Source organism: Pinus tabuliformis, chromosome 3_2 (assembly GCF_031772625.1).
Source record: "Pinus tabuliformis cultivar Carrire ecotype Pingquan chromosome 3_2, CPIR1, whole genome shotgun sequence".
NCBI classification, from domain to species: Eukaryota; Viridiplantae; Streptophyta; class Pinopsida; order Pinales; family Pinaceae; genus Pinus; species Pinus tabuliformis.
In genome coordinates this window covers 1,195,170,676-1,195,189,110 of record NC_142302.1, presented here as the reverse complement: position 1 = coordinate 1,195,189,110, position 18,435 = coordinate 1,195,170,676, and positions in this window count along the sequence as shown.

Genomic DNA, 18,435 nt, shown 5'->3' with positions numbered 1-18,435 from the left:
GAGTCCATCTCTGGACTCATGTTGCAAAGTTCGCTCTTTGGGTGTCATCATCCCTCTTAAAAGAACATTGTTGGTTTTCTCTTCCTGATCTAGGTGGCGTAAAGAATCAATGTATTGTTGTTGGTCTTCTCATCTTGATATGCATGGCGTAAATGATTGTGGAGCAGCGGATCTATGTTGTGTATTTATCCATAGGAATTTTTTTTCCATTGCAATGATGTGCTCTCAGGTCGGCTCTCTTGTGGAAAGCAGTGAAGATCATTCGAGTAGCTAATTTAATGAATCGTGTTGTAGTGAAAAAAAAAAGAAAAAAAGAAAAAAAAGTGTGTGAGATGGCGTTGGTGTTTGTTTTTTTATTAGTTATAAAAATGGTTGATGATTCTTAAAGTGGAAGCCCCGGTGTCCAAAACGTCAATTCTTGTATGTTAGTAATTTTGGTTATAAAAAGGGTTGGTGGTTCTTAAACTGGAAGCCCCGGTGTTCGAAACATCAATTCTTGTGTAAGGTCAAGTTAATTGATCAACTCTTAAGCACATTCAGTATCCATACCTCCATCCCATCAACTGACGGATAGCCGAAAGCGAAATATCTGACAGATGGTGGTTGGTCCATATGATGGCTCATTACTTGATGGCTCTTATCCAGGAAGCCCCGACAAGCGGAGTTGTCAATATTGTTGACCTTGCAAAGTTCATCAACAATGGTCAGAGGTGATTACAATTTAAATCAAGTGACAGCTCGAAGATGTGGTGGTGAAATAGTGGAGTTTGCGAGATTCCAGAAAGGATGTGGGTGTTGATGATGACCATATCAGACAAATTTGACAAAGATTTATTTATTGTTGTAATGTGTGTTTTTTTATATTTTCTACATGTAAGCATTAAGGGAGGGTGTTGGAAGAAATGCTTCCATGTAATGTGTGAGTTGTCATTGTGAGTCCATATGTGTCAATCTAGAAGTATTCAGTTTCCTATATGTGAGTTGTAATAGTTATCTATATGTGTCGTTGTCAGTGATCTAGATACTATAAATATGTAATGTCTATGAGATCAATAAAATAATATTGTCTTTGGTGTTGTTTTTAATCGAACTCTCTCGCTCTCTTTCATATTTCTAATAACTTTTAGCTGGTAATTTCCTCATTATTGATAGATATCCCTTTGCCTTTGATGCTTATCTATTAACACCCTTTAAAATCACCATACTATATGTCATACTATATGTGTTATTCATCTACTCATGCAAAGCAACAATTGTAGTAATCGAAAAGAATGGCTAAAATCTTATGTTTGTTATGAAAAAAAAATGAGTAAAAATATAAACACGGGCTTAGAAAAATGTTCGCCATGAGCTTTATAGAGACATTTAAAAAAAATAAGAGCATATACTTGGAGTTATATATATTTTACAAAAACCTCCTTCAAAATTTCTATGCTCATTCTAAATTGTCTACAAGAATGTTCTCAAAATTGGTATTTCAAAGTTTTTAATTGAATTTGATTAGTTCAGTAGAAGGCACGCCCAACCCTCACTCTTGAGTATTTTTGAGTGGTTTCGGTAGGAAATGATTTTTCATTTAATTTGACACATTCATTTGCTTTTAATTTTCTAATTCTAGATTTAAAAAATCTTGTTGTATAAATACACTACAAGGTTACCTTCTAAATGTGAAATACTGGTTTAGTTACTCAAAATGCAAGCCTGAGTTCTATCCTTGGGTATTATATGTTTTTTCCTCCCATGATCTTATACGAGTCCAAAGTTGTCTCATAAAATTTTCATGAAGTCCATATATGTGTCTTAAAAATTGCATGAAGATCATAATGGATTCGTACTTATGCATAAACTATAAGAAACATTGTCATAATTGAAAAGAATGACTAAAATGCAAGAAAAAATTTAGGGGCTAATATTCATAGGTGGGCTAATTTTCTATGCTTTTTCCAACAAAAATATTTACTAATTTCCATTTTTTCTAAATATGATTTGCCCAAATTTTACTTTGAAAATACCCAAAACTTTATAAATGTACTATATAAAAGTATTATAATTTTGAATATTTTTACAAAAATATTTCCAAACATTTTACAAATTTCGTAATATTGATGTTGGCTTCTTGGGGCCTCACCTAGGTTCAGAGGTGATTTAGCCAAACAAATCCTGGTACTACTGGCCCTTTCAGCAACATTCCACGAAGCGCGGACTGAGGTCTCACCAGAGGTAGTATGGGAGGGTGCTAGAACCAGGTTTCCGCACCCTAGAGATGTCTGATGAGTTCAAGTGGTCCGTGGTTCGACCCTGCACGCACGTCGCTACATGAAGTTTCCCATACCTTGCAGCCTGAAATGCTGCCTTTGTGCAGCCTTACTCGGGGGCCGAACACTGTTATTACCCAAGTCCTTACTAATATTCCAATGTTAGTTGATTATCTTAGTCTACTTACATGATTTAAGTTATACTTAACAATATAAGCCATTCATATAGGTGCACGTAGTAAATAAACAATATATTTGCAATTTATATCAAACATGAAATAACCCAAGAACACATACATAGAATTAATATAAAACTTCTCTTTATTATTTTCTTCCTCGGTTAAAGACTCAACTCCGCCTTGTGCACTCAGCTGCAGGGTTCTGCGCACTTAGCTGTGGACTACTAGGCCTCTGCACACTCAGCTATAGAGCCTTCTCCTACACTACGACCCAAGACACCCTTAGACACTTAGACTCTTGCTCTTTGCTTCCACTTCGATCTTCTTAGTTATGTTTTACACTTAGAGCCTCGCTCTATTTATACAATCCCATGGTCCACAGACCATGGGTAGGTCGACATTACATTACAAAACTAGGGCGGACAACCCTGTGACTCAGTCATACATTTCGCGCATCGCGCCCGCAATTCGTGGAGTCTTTACAACAATAGGTCAAAACTTGGCCTTTGAGCCCCAAAACATGCCTTGGGGGGATTCCATGCCCAACAGGCCCCCAACACAAACATCGTGACTCACCCTCAAGTCACTCAGTCAGCGCGGTGATCTTGGCACGGAGTCCCTCAACTGTTCTCGAATTGTGTTGAGGTCTGCAGCACACTTAGCTACTGCTTGCTGCATCTGCTGCATCTGCTGTTCCGAGACCTTTGTGTCTAGGGTGATTCTCTGCATCAATGTGTGCATCCCTTATATGTGCACCAACTTTCCTTCGATGTTTTCCATGATAGTGAAGGCCTCGTCGATCCAAGGCTAAACGCGCGCTTTGGGAATTGCCTCCTTGTGTTGTGTCGCATCCTTGCAAGCCTCTAGGTGAGGACGACTGTCTGTGCAGTTCCTCGGACATTGTCGTATGGCTATTGGAGTTCTCGCACTTCTGTTTCTAGGTGCTGGATGTTGGGGTCCTCTGCAAAGTCGTGAAGACCTCAAGTGGTTGTTCCAACATGTTGGTACAATCTCACACTGCACCTCTTATTTCCTCCAGTCCCGATGTGATAGTGCTAATGCGCTATTCTATGACTTCTAGGGGAGTGGATGGTTGCGCCTTTAACCGCAGCTCAGCGATCTGAAGATTCAAGTCCAGCTGAACCTTTGCCGTTTCTTCCGTGGACTTGTGGACTTCGTTGCTAACTTGTGGATCCGCACCTCCACTAGTAGATCTGCTGGGATGGCTAGCTCCGGACCACTGCGGTAAGCGTCGCTTACCACCTGTACCAACTTCTGATTTTGTGACACCAATTCGTCGCTCTGCAAGCTGAGTTGTTCCATGTTTATCTTTCGTTCGCTGAGGACTTGGATCGTGTGACTCTCCCTAGCATGAAGCTCTGCCGTTATCCCATCCTGTAACAGATATAGTGTCTCACGCGGAAGGGCAACCAGATTAAGCCCAAGGCCTTTCATCATGCTAACTAAAAATCAATCGGCCTCATTTGATGTCACTCTGGCCCCTTCTGGCAACACTATTGTGTTTTCCATCTGTGCATGCAACATCTTCTCTGTTGTCGAGGATCCTGCTGCAAGGTGGGTTGAAAGGGTACCCACCTGAGGGGGGCGCACCTGTAACTCCTGTAACTACGCTCTAAGGGCCCCCAACACAGTCTGTGCTCCTGCATAAAATCTTGAAGAGCCTCATTGGTGACATCACGCACTGTCTTGCCCATGTCATGCAGATCATCCATGGTTAGGGTCATCGGGTCAATGGCCAATTTCGAGGCCTTGAGCTTCTTCCTAGGTCCTGCTCGCTCTGCCGTGTGTGGGCGCTTCAACTGTGTGGATGTGGTCCCTGGGTCCGCACTCCCTTCTGCTGTTTTTGCTTCCTCTACCTCCTGCTCCTGTGAGGGTGTTGCTTGGCCCTTGCTTGCCTTCACGGTGGCTTCCTGTGCTGCTATGGCTACTTCTGCAACCTTTTTCTACCCCACGGCTTTCTGTGCCACTTCCCACGCTACCCGTACCTCAGCTGCTGCTGTTTCCTTCTGCCTTTTCTCGGCCAACCGTGTGACGCGCAGCTTGGCATCATCTGTCTTCTTCTGTGTTGCCACCCTCTCGAGTTCTGCAAGATCTAGGGTGCGCCATTCTGGAGGCCATGTATCCAAGACAGTGAAAATGGCGTTGTCAGTGGCTACAAAAGGTAGCTTTATCAACTGGTTCGTTAGGTCCTTTCACGCCCTGATAAAGATGTTGTGCATGTCTGTCCTAAATTCTGCAAAACTCTACAGATTGTTGTACACCGTGGGAGACAAGCGTGGCTTCCAGTTGATCCACATTCGGATGTTCATCTCCATGAACACCTAGAAGATCTTGCTATCACGTATCCTTTTCGCATCCTTCATGGCCTAGAGTGAAGCGTACTTCACGGCCTCTGGTAAATCTTTGTCAATTGTGGGGAATTGACTATCCTCCGACAGTTCCCCCGCTACAAGCACTACACATAGTGGAAGGTTTTACCCTGCTCCTGGGCTTTGCAACAATTCTTCAAGAATTTCGTGCAAAGGAATTCATCCCAATTAAACTGGACCCCCTCCGCACACTGCTTGGCCAGTACGATTATCGGTGCCGATACCTTGTCTGTGCGGCACTTTCCCATAACTTTGCCTGCCAGGATTTGGGTTGCTATGCATACCGCTTTGTCCTTGATGCTGGAGATGGTGTAGCCCTGCTTCTTCTTCTCCAGCTTGTACTTTGTCTTCATGGCCTTCGCGAGGGCCAAATCACTACTCTTCCCTTCTGATATGGTCATGGGGTCCTTTCCTTTGTATGGTAGCTGGGAAATGCGATGAATTAGGTTTGTCGTGATGGGGATAGGCTCCTCCAACCATAGATACCCATCATGCACTAGGTAGAGCAGCTGCCTGATGATGAAAATGGTTATTGGGGCGTGGTGGAAATGCGACACCCATAACAGGTTCAGTAGCTTGGCCTTTTCCATTTCGCGTAGCCATTTCCGCGGCTCTAACATTGTCACCACCCCTCTGGTGCTCTGCTTCATGAGGATCCCGGTCTCCAGGTGAGGGAACTTCTCACGATCAGCAAGGTCCCAATCTTCAAACTTCATGGTTGGCACGCGGCCCAGGTGTGTTCCTTCAAACAAAATGTCGTCTGGGAGGAGTGGGGTCTAGAGTGAACTCTTGGTTTTTTCCAGGTCCTTGGGAACTTTGGCCTTCCCTTTTCATGGGGGGACATATGCGGGCAGTTTTGTCGCAGAGTGTGTAGGTTGAATATCCTCCTCCATGCCTTCGTCTTCTTCCTCTGCGATGATAAGGGCCTGCAAATCTTCTTCTTCCTCATCTATTTCTATCGTGACAACTTTCCCCTTCTCTTCCATTGATAGTTTGTTGTGCAGCAGGTTCCTCGGGGACATGCATACGGGAGCCATTGCCTACTTATCCTTCTTGGGTCTTGGTGCACATAGTGATTTGGGGATCTCTGCCACAACCTCGGCACCTTCTGGAACATCCTCCACAGTTGGGGTTTGCGCAGCCTCGCTGAGGTTTACCTCTTCTATTCCTAAACCATCCTTAGTCATTGTCATCATACCTGGGCTGTAATCTATCTCTCACGAATTCAGGGGCTCAAATTAATGCTCGGATCACAATGCTCAGGGCTCTATTCAATTGCTCAATTCTCAAATGACTAAGTGTTGTTTGCTGGGCAGCCCTTTGTGTTTTATAGCACCTTTTGAATTCAAATTCGACCGTTCCCCCCAATTCCGTTTCATTAATGCTTTCTTGGCAGCAGATTTTCCCAAATATTGCCCATAAATCGCATCTTAAATGTCTGCCGTGTTGCACAAAAAATTGTCACCTTGACATTCTGCAATCTATGTGAGTCCATTACCACTCATACTTTCCTCCTTTGCAAGTCTTAAGCCTTAGTTCCTCATATCAAGCCTTGAAAATAAGAGAAAGCCCTAAAAAGTTTATAAAACTCTGGTTCCGCACTTTCCCTTAGCATTACCTGCGGTCCCGCACCTAAAGGTCATGTCCCCTGTGCACCTGACCACTCTGTCTCTGTGTTATGGGTGCGGACCCCTGTAAAAGTCAAAAAGGCACAAGTATATTCTTAAAAACTCACTTTGAGTCATTTCTAGAAGCTTCTGAAAGGAATCTTGAGGTGGCAAGTTCGCTCCCTTAAGGTTCATGCATCCCATACCTTAAGGAGCTAACCCCTTGATGTGAGGAGCTTATCCCTTTGAAGGAGGACTCTATCACTTCATAGGTGGACCTGTAACCTCCTTCCTTTGCACTATAAAATGAAGCATTGGGCTGGTTACTGAGGAGGTGGAAGCTGAATATTTTTGAGGTGAAATGTTGCTGGAACTTAGTCTTCCTAATTGAACTTTTATGAGGAGAGATTACATACCTCTTTGATCTCATTTGGAAGAGTGTAAGGCTTGTCAAAGTAAAGGAGATTCCTGTTTCGGACCCTAGGAAGAGCTTGTTCAACATCAAGGCTGAAAAGGTTGTAAGGTTCTTCTATTTCAAAGTTAATACAAATAAGTTTGTTTTTCTCAATAAGCTGTGTTTTATGGTTTATTTTATGGATTCCTTGATCACCATAATGAACATGGTTTATGATATTAGCTATGCAGGTGTTATTTGATGTTTGCTTGTTTGTGCTTGCAAGTTCTCAAAAGGAAACTCTTTCGGATGGTCGAAGGATGGCTGCTACAAACTAGTGTTGGACTTAAGATAGGGTCTAAACACCTCTATAGTTTTTATTAATGAATCGCAATATGTTTAGAGAAAGATAGATTTGCTTTTCTGCTTATTGCTAGATATCTTTTAATACTAGGGAGATCGGCCTTGTCCGCAAGATTGATTTATCCGGCCAACATGTCGCCCACTCCTTTTGGCCTCAAGTCAAACATCCCATCATGAACAGTGACTTCAACGGTCACTTTCTGGCTAATCCGTGTGGCGGCGCAGTCCCCCGTGCACTGTCGCAGACCTTGCGATTCTCTGCTTTTGTGCGCATCTCCAACATCATGTAGCTCCCGGGCAGGATAGTTTATAGTCCCGCCCTCCCTTCCAACTACTTGGAGCACTAAGACTATCCTTCCCCTAGCTAGTTGGGTGGTCACACCACCCGTGTGGGGCTCCATTCTGTCCTCCATCACTGTTCTTAGAGAATCCCCACCCTCTATGGTTGTGCACTTCCTCATTTGCAACGTGCTACCCTAGTCCCTACGCTGAGCAATATGTCGCCCAAGCCAAGGCATCAGACTAACCAATTCATGGCGATAGTTCTCAAACTTGTCAGTAATCGTATGCACCTTGCCTTACCATCCTAGTTTTCATGGCGAGAAACTCTTCCCTTATCTCGTCTTCTAGCTTCTTGACCTCCACGTCCATCAAAGCACTTTTCTCTCTTAACCGTACCCTTTCTTTTTTAAGTTCACGAAGTCAAAGGTTTCCCAGTTAGATTTCTTCCTCAAGTCTCATGTGTTTTTTCTCTGGCATCTATGTGATTCCTTCTTTCCGGGCTTCGCAAACCGTCATATCTATGGGTGCTGCCATACGCGGACCAGCCATTGCATTCTCCATGGGGATTACAACATCTGCTTCATACTTCAGCATCGGAAGTGTTCACGCGGTCAGGGTTTTGCACATGGTCCTATAAGCCCATAGAACCGTTGGTACGCACAGGTCCCAGTCAACGCGTCTCACATGGTGGACCGTGTTTAGTACTTCGCATACTTTGTCAAAGGCTTCCATGCAGATAATATTTGGCGCACTTGGTCTTATCATACTTCGTTGTTCGTGCCATCATCTTGCCCGCTCCTGCTTGTTGGTCCCATTTCTTATCGCGAGGACAGTGTGCGTTCGTGCAGGTTGTGTACCATACGCCTGTACCCATCTGGAGAGGTGGGCACACAGGCTATTTCGTTCATCATACCCAACTTTAATCCGCATTTGAGGCTTTCCAAACTGCATGAGCATCATCCTTCTGCATTCTCGCTAGTCCTCAAAATTCTGTTGGTGCATACCCCACCACTTTGCGGGTGTAGCACAGAGTACCCATTTTAGAGCATCGAACCACTGCTGTTTCGGCACCTCTTTTTCAAATTTGTTTAGGAAATCAGCCACCACTGTCAACCCGTCATACATAGGCAGATATCTTACCTCTATTATCACGCAGCGCAGTTACCTTATCATCATGTTGCAGTTGAGCGTGGTTACCTCGTGTAACCGGTTTTGCCATCATTCTATTTCCTCATCCGAGTGTGAGGTACAGGAGCTTTTGCGCTCCCACTAAATCCTGCCATCCGTTGTAGGATTCACCCAATCTTGTTCCTAAGCAGTTATCTTGTAGATACAATCTAGATCGTCGTCGCGCACTAGCTATGTGTAGCGCGATCCTTTCGTAGGGTCTAAAGGTACCACTACGCGTAGTGACTTTTTCTCAAAAATCATCTTGCGCTTCTTTATATTTATCACTCCATTCATGTCAGTGGCCCAATCTATTCTTAGTAGCGTAGGATAGGGATTGTTGTCATCAACAATCTCTATCACTTTGAAATCTGCAAGCGCGCTCGCACCTTCGATATCTACCGTTATTCCCTGCAATCTTCCCATCGATAGGATCTTTTTTTGGTTCGCCATTCACAATTGAATAGGAGACCATTGCAACACAGGCCTGCCCATGTGTTCCCATGTCTGCTTTGGTAGGACGTTCGTGTCCGATCCTAGATCCAAAATCACTTGATCCATTTCATATTCTCTAATTTGCGTAGTCAATCTTATCTCCCTTCTTGTTCGCATTGTGTGTTTCCTGAGCTTCTGAACTACATGCGGTTCCCCTGATCCAGCACATCTAGTGATGAGTTCTTGCAGCCCTTTCACTGCTTTGCTATCGTGCAGCAGCTTCATGCATGTCTCTAGAAGGTTAGTGAGCATTGATGGGTCCATCTCCAGTTCTAGTTTGTCTTTACTACCTGAAATGGAGGCCTCCGTGAAGCTCTTCTTAGCTTCCATGAATGTCTCCTTCACGCACTCGAAATTGAACTTTGGTTCCTTTTTTGGAGCCTTTTGAACCCAAGCACTGTCTTCGGGCTACTTTCCCTTGTCATATCCTGTCGTGATACCGCTTCGGAGCACGATGTTTACATTCGAGTCCTCCTCGCACGGCTCAGACTTGATCATTTGTAGGTTATGAGTCTGGGGAGGCTGGAGTGTTCCCTTATCGCACAACCTGGCTATCAGTGTGGGGCAGTCCTCCATCTCATGATCAAACTAGGTACAATATAAACATGATTCTCTTGTTGGATTTGTACAATCGCAGCCGTAATGCCCTACCCCCCCAAAATTGTAACAAATCAGCTATCCGCGATCCCTTCTTGGTCCCATTCCGCTTCGACCTCGTCCACACCCTTGAAATCCAGTGCGCACCATCCCTGCATTTTGATCGAGGGGTCGTGTTTCGGTCTGAACTCTGTAGGTAGGAGTCTGATCCATCATCAATTCATAACTCCTACAAGTGTGCCCATCATGGCGTAATGACCTGCATGAATTATAGAACAACTGTTGGGACGTCTGCGTATACTTCTGTAATAGGTGGCAGTTATTTGTAGCATGCTTCCCTCCTATCTGACAAATCGTGCACCATAATGCAAGCACTGTGTTTGATCCTGCTTGTGCCTCTAGTATCAATGGCATCAGCCCTCCTCCCACCAGGTAGTTCGCGAAGACTGGATAATGGTTCTTAGCATGTCCTTGGCCTTTGCACTTTATGCACCATACCTCCTCGCGCGCTTCTAGGTGGGCTGCCCTGTCTTGTTTCAAGCTCTGCATCTCCAGACACAAGTTCTTCAACTGTGCATGGATCTATTGGACTCCTAGGTTAGGATCTTGTATCGGGGTTTCGTGCATTCTCATTGCGATCTCCAATGCTTCGGCTTGAGTGCATAGCTTGTGCTGTGACAACGTAGTCCTTAGATGCGGCGTTAATGACGCTACGAACCATGCGTGATGCTGCCCATCCGTTAAGGTCATATTGGCTTCACAAATCATACCCTTTAGTCTCTGATCCAACTCCCATGGGGTCTCGCCTGGGAGCATCACGATTTCCTTAAAACCGATAATCGACTATGTCTCCGATTTTGGCCTGCTAAATTCCTTGTTTAGCACAACTTGGATATCCGTGATTCCTGCATTGTCGTTGGAATGCTTAATGTACCATGTCAGCGCATGGTCCTGCAAAGTGCTGACGAGAATTTCTTTCTTCATGTTGTCATCCATGACCCCTTGCACTTCCCATATATCCTTTACCACGAACCAAAATTGGTCCGGATCTTCATTCCCTACTCCTTTGAACACTGGAAACTTTATTGCGCTCTCCATATTGAACTGTGGTGGTGGCAGAGGTTGTGTGGGCGGAGATGGGGGTGAATATGGTGAAACTGGTGGTGGTGTAGGTGGGGATGGTATGTGTGGAATTCATTGCCTTATCAAACTGATCACACTTCTTGGTGAAACTTTCGTGAGCTCTTCCTCGCTTTCTCGTCGAGGTGAAATCAAGGGGCTAGTTTCTATCTCTGCGCTACCTTTGTTTCTATAGATCCTCCCACTTCCTGTAGCCCCAAACATCAATTGATTCGCATAATCCACTTTTCACACAGTAGCATCTTAATCCAAGTGTTCAAAGATTTAACGTACTTACCTCGCGGTCCTTTGAGGAAACGTCATTCTGCCTCGTTGTAGCTAACGGAAGTGTCTACTGTGAACTTGGTGATAAACCCTCCTATAATTTGATCGAGCCAATGGTCCACAGCGCGTGCGATCTTATCTTCTAATGCTTCTAGTCTGCGCACCAACTCTGGAGTCCACACAATAGGTTTGTCGAGCCTACACCTTCCTTGACTGTTTTATAACTTCGCGATCCACTCCTACAACTCAGAGGGGAAGGATGAAAAGAAAATTTTGTGGATTTTCGTATATAAGTAGCGCTCTAATCACTCTTCCTTCACTCGTGGATTCCTAATTTCCTGCGCCGCGAACTCCTTAATATTTCCATCCAGCCACTCTTCAATTTCTTTCTTTGTCGGATTCCAATGACACGACATTAGACATCTCTTATGCAGATCCCGGTCCCGGAAATAGAACCATTTGTTGGCTTGTTGGGGCCTGACCCAGGTTCGGAGGTGATTTAGCCAAACAAATCCCAGTACTACTAGCCCTTTCGGCAATAGTCCGCGGAGCGTAGATTGAGGTCTCACCCGAAGTAGTATGGGAGGGTTCTAGAACCAGGTTTCCGCACCTTGGAGATGTCTGATGAGTTCAAGTGGTCTGTGGTTCGACCCTGCACACACATTTCTATGCGCACTTTCCCGTACCTCACAGCCTTAGATGCTACCTTTGCGCAGCCCTACTCGGGGGCTGAATGTTGTTATTACCCAAGTCCTTACTGATATTCCAATGTTAGTTGATTATCTTAGTCTACTTGCATGATTTAAGTTATACTTAACAATATAAACCATTCATATAGGTGCGCGCAGTAAATAAATAGTATATTTGCAATTTATATCAAACATGCAATAACCTAAGAACAGATACACAAAATTAAGATAAAACTTTTCTTTATTATTTTCTTCCTCGATTACACACTCGACTCTGCCCTGCGCACTCAGCTGCAGGGGTCCGCACACTCAGTTGTGGACTACTAGGCCTCTGCGCACTCAGCTGTAGAGCCTTCTCCTACCCTATGACCTAAGAAACCCTTAGACACTTAGACTCTTTCTCTTTGCTTCCACTTCGCTCGCCTCGCTCTATTTATACAATCCCATGGTCCGTTGACCATGGGTAGGCCGACATTACATTACTAAACTAGGGCGGACAACCCTGTGACTTTGTTATACATTTGCGCTCTGCATCTGCAATTTGCAGAGTCTTTACAACAATATCGGGTCAAAACTTGGGCTTTGAGCCCCAAAACATGCCTTGGGGGGATTCCATGCCCAACAATTGACTAGTGAGTTTTGCCAAGGCTTCTAAACTATAATATAAATTTACATCCTTAAAATTTTCCCTAGTAAAATCTTATGTTTATTATGAAAAAACAGAGAGTAAAACTATAAAAATGGGCTTAGAATCACTAGCAACCATCATGCTCCACATAGGTACAACAATAAAATCATCTAATAGTAGCAACATGGCAATATGTCATAGGGCAACAACAAATACATATCCTCATCATCATGAGGCTAATCAACCATCAACTTAATGCATCATCAACTCAAATCATGAACAACAATAGCAAAAACAACAGCATTAGGAGCATATGAACCAATATAGATAATCTCTCCTATATGGTCAAGCAAACATATATCCAAGAAATACTAGGAAACAACAAAAATAGCATAAGATCTAGAAACGTAGCACCATCAACAACACATGAAACTCATCATCTCCTCAACATAGGTGAACAACATATCATGAATGAGGCACAAGAATCAAATTAGTGAGCAACAAATCATCACCAGAAACAAGATGTATACTCCATATATCAACATAAATATAAATCATCATGGCTCATCCACATGAGTGCACAATATCTCATCCATCAACATGCATCAAGATATCATGAGCAACAACATGATACATCTAGAATAGAAACTATGAACAATAAAGTGCATACTCTATATGAACTATCTCCAACACATCATCTGATCTTCCATAGAAGCTACACAACATGTTATCACCCTAAATCTTTTTTTAAAACTTTGGAAAGTTTGCCTTGTTTCTAGTCATGGTGTTGGACATGGTCAGGTCATTTTTATGTTCTATTTAGAGTCTAAGTTACAGAGTCAGAGTCTCGTTTCCATTATCAAATAAAGGTCAACAACCTGGTTTTGTCCATTATGGATCCCACATCATTCCAAAAGTGTCATGTATTTGGTCATTTTAAAATTTGAACGCGCTACGAAACTTTCTAGGAGTTTTCTTAGTGCAAAACTATGAAAATACATAACATGCGCTATGAAATCGGGGATTTGTAGTTAGGAGTTTTCGTAGCGCAAAACCCTGAATTTAGAGTGGATGCACTATGAAATCGGGGATTCGTGCCAAATCTTGTCTAGCTGTCAAATACACCAGAATCCATTAATGTTTCATCATCAGGTGTCAGTCCATGAACATTAGTTATCACATGCAACCATTCACATTCATCATTAGATTCATTAGGAGTCATTTGTCCACACTCATTTCAAATTTCCAAAAGAAAAAGTAAGGGTGAATTGGTCCTGGTCATTTTCGTGTCATTTTGAGGCATGAGAAACACTTGATGCTTTCCTTAAGGTCGAGTTAACAAGCCCAGGGTGAGCATAGACCAGAATTCTTTCGCAGGCTTCAAGCGAGGCAGCTCTTCATCCAATTCAAGTGAGGCAGCTCTTCATCCAATTCAAGTGAGGCAGCTCTTAAACTAAACAGGGCAGTTTCTTCCAGTTTTCCTTTACAGGGATTTTAAAGAAGAAATATCTGAAGAGAAGAAAAATCATAGATCAGGCTAGTGTTTGAGTACTGAGCCTGAAGGCTTAGATGCTCTCACAAAGGATAAAGATGTTGAAGAAGCCTTCAAAAAAGTGGGCTGCTGGAGGTTCGGCGAAAAACTACAAGGAGGTCACAGCCAAGTAAGCAAGGAATTTTCTCTCAATTTCACAGGTTTGAATACAAAGGTTGGAGTATTAGAATTAATAGTTTCTCCTGAGATCATATCTTTAGTCACAAAGATTCCTAGAGGTTAGGAGAGATGGTTTAAGAATTTCAAGTTTGAGATGGCACCCTGCAAGATATTCCTGAAGCCAGAATTTATAGACTCAGATTTAACTAAAGTAGTGCCCAGGAGTTATGTCAAAGACTCATTTGCCAACTTAGTCTCATGCATACAAAGATATTTTACCTGCGAAGGAAGATACCACAAGGTGTATTCTTACCATTTCAAGCTCTTATTGCATTTCACTGGAATAATATCTCTAGACCTACCTTTCTATCTGTTTCGAAGCTTAGGCAAGATGTCTGATAAAATACAGCTGAAGAAAGAAGCTTGTGAAACATCATTGTTCCATCATGGCTTATTCAAATAAATTGTCTTGCATGAACTTCAGAAAGTAGATAGAGAATGGTCTGCTTTTCTATTTATGTCTAGTTTTAGAGCTGAAACAGGACTTAGCCCTAGGGCTAAGGAAATATCATCGTCAACAGCTAATCACCAAGAAGAAGCTAGGTCAAGTAGGTTTGTGAAACTAAAAACTAGAAAGCAAGTTAAGGAACCAATGACAACACTGATTACTCAAGATACTCCTCAACAGTCATAGAAGAAGAAGGTTCAAATCAAGGTAGCAACACAAATGAATAAGGCAATAAGTGATGAAACCTTAACACAATTTTGATTGAAGCTAGGAAATTACTTTTTGAAGTTGTTTTACGGATGGGTAAGCTCAAGTGTATGTGGGATATTGGCATAAGAGAACAGCTGAGAAGAATCTTAAGGAGGAAAGTTTTTGGGAAAAAAACTGTGTAATTTGACTCACACAGTGGTTTCGTAGCACGCTACAAAACTGTTGTAGGTGACATGCAATGCACAGCAGTTTCGTAGCGCGCTACGAAATTGCTGTAGCTGCAGTTTGTTTTTGGATTAATCTTGAAAGGAAAAAGGGGTTATTTTTGAGAAGGATGTTGTTGCAGAGATGTAAGAAGATCATTTTAGAATGTTGAGACCCTAAGTAAAGATGAACTCAAGGAATGCAAGATATATGCAAGAACTAAGCCTTGCGCTACGAAAATAATAATACATTTTGTAGCTCATCCAGTTTGTCTTCCTTAAGGAAACTTCAAGGAGTTTTGTTTTGGCAAAAATGTAAGAGTATGGTCCTATGATTAATTTAATATGTGTCATGTGACTAAAAGAGATAGTGTGGCTAGCAAAAACTTCGAAGAATATCCTTGAAGACCAAAGCAGCATTGCAGGGGACAGTTGCCTAGTTTTTAGGATAGTCAAAGGAGAGATGATTGAAGGCCAGCATGGAGGTTATAGTCATCACCAAAGTCGAAGTTAAGGAGGAGGAGTTATTCCAAAGTCTAGGTTGTTGCTAGCATAATAAGGAGTTGTAGTCCTAATTGTATTAGGACTCTAGGACTATTAGTTAACTACCACTTGTAATTAATAGTTTGTTCAAAGTATGAATAGGTGTCAAGTCAAGTAAATTCGAATTCCCCTCATGTTGGAGGAAGGAATCCAAGATTGTAATGAACTCTATAAAGAGTAAGAGGTGTAATGAACCAAGGGTTGGAAAATGTTATAGGAAAAGACTACCTTTGTAAATGATGTGCAGGGACTGATATATACAGAAGCACTTTGACTTCGATCCATTAGGTTTACCATTGTATCCCAAGAGAGTTAAATATGTTTAAGATTTAATGATATCGTGTCATCTATGGTATGACTATGTAATAAAAATTGTTTATAAATTTGAAGAATTCCATTGCAAAGTGTTAAATTTGCTAGATTGGTTAAGGTGAATGAAGATATATTTTAAGGGTGATTTTAAACGTAAAGGTTTGCATATTTTTGGATCAAGATTTTAAAATTAAGGTTTTATTATTTAATTTTGGTTCGAATGGGAAGCTTGTTGCAAGGAAAAAAGAAACATATTTAAGCTATAAATTAAATTTGGGGAAACATATTTAAGCTATAAATTAACAAGTTTAATGGCATTGATTTTGAGTTGTGGAAGGGATTTGAAACATATTTAAGCTATAAATTAAATTTGGGGAAACATATTTAAGTTATAAATTAACAAGTTTAATGGCATTGATTTTGAGTTGTGGAAGGGATTTTTTTATAGATTAAGATCTATGGGTGCACTATCTCAACCAAAATTGGTATGAAAGACAAAAATTATGTGTTGATGAAAAGAAAGGCTAGAAACTTTGTTAGGTTGTGCTTGTCCAATTCATAATTATAGAACATTTGTGCCCTCGTTAATAAATTTATTATAAAAAGTTGTTTTTCTTAAAAATGAGTAATGGTGATTACATAGTTTCTCACTTGAATGTATTTAGTATTATTGTGGCCTAGTTGATTTTAGTTGGAGGGAAGATGGTTGAGAAGGACGATGGAATGACACTATTGTGTTCTTTTACAAATTCATGGAACAACTTGATAATGGTCATTGGAAGCACTATAAAGCTATTGAAACTTGATGAGGTCATAGATGTCTTATTCTTAGAGGAGGTGAAGTGAAAAGATCCTAAATCCACCAATGCAGTCCTGGTTGTTCATGGAAGATCGAAGGACAAAGGAAAAGGAGAGAAAAGGGAGAATCCAATTCCAGTAGGAAATGAAAGTCTCAAATCTTGAAATTGTGTTAAGGTCAAACATTTTAGAAGAGATTGTAAGGGGAAAAAAAAGAGAAGAAAAAAGAATGATGATTATGAAAAAACTTCTCAAGAGAATGGTGGAGATGCCTTTGTTGTAGAGTCTGCAATTTGTGCAGGCTAGAGTGCATGGTTAATAGAATCTGGAGCTTCATTCCATATTATTTCCCATCAACACTAGTTTTCATTGCATGAGAAATATGATGGTGGGATGGTATGTCTTGATGATGATTCCCTCTCAACATGGTTGATTGTTGTAAAGTCTTGATTAGACTCCTTGATGGCAGCACTTGAGTTTTGCACATTACAGGTTTTAGCACAAAACCTACTATTAGTAAGAACAATTAATGATGTAGGCATGTAGGTTGTTTTCTTTGACAAAGGGTGTAAGATGGTTTGATGAGCTTTGGTGCTCACTAAGAGTGTTCACGAGAGAACTTTATTCCAACTTGATGCATGCACTATTCAATGTAATAGATTTTAATTTCGATAGCATAGATGTCTATAGGATGTAAACCTTCATGATCAAAACCTTCTAAACAAGTTCTTGTTTCTAAAAACAAGTTGGCCATATGGAACATAATTCTATGGTAGAAAAGTTGGGTCATAATAATGAGAAGGAACTACAAGCCTTGAAAAAACAAAAATTTCATCGACGAATTGAATAGTCATTCCCTTGAATTTGATTTTCACAAGCATTGCATATACAAAAAACAAAATTGGGTTCAACTCTATTTAGCTCTAACAAATATTTTGGGTTGCTAGACTTAATTCATTCTAATGTTACTATTTGGTCTAGTCAAAATTCGTTCAATTTCTAAGGCTTTGTGTTACGTGTCATTCATTACTAATTATTCTTGAAAGGCATGAATATATTCCTTAGAACTAAATATGAAGTTTTTATTCAATTTAAGGATTTTTAAAAATATTTTGGAAAATCATATTGTTAGGACAATCAAGATTTTGAACACTAAGTAGGATAGACCCAGGGATCAAATTTCTTCACGTGCAAACTTATCTTAGAGTGAAAAAAAAATGTGTAATTTTTTATTGTTTAAATTGTATTTTTGAATGTTATAGATATTACATAACATCTGCATTGAGTCATCTTATCAATGCAAATTAAATTGGTTTTTTTGTTATTAATATATTTTTAAGTATATGTCAATATTAATTCATATTAAAATATTTTCTTCATAACCCACATTGGATATTTTATTCTATTCAAAACCTTCTAAACAAGCTCTTGTTTCTAAAAGCAAGCTAGCACTATAGAAGACAATGACATAGTAGCAAAGTTGGGTCATATTAATGAGAAGGAACTACAAGGCTTGATAAACAAAAACTTCGTTGAAGGATTGATTAATCATTCCCTTGAATTTGATTTTTACAGGCATTGCATATATAGAAAACAAAATTAGGTTCAACTATATTTAGTTCTAACAAATATTTTGGGTTGCTAAACCTAATTCATTTCAGTGTTACTATTTGGTCTGGTAAAAATTTCTTCAATTTCTAAGGCTCTTTGTTAAGTGTCATTCATTGATGATTATTCTTGAAAGGCATGGATATATTTTT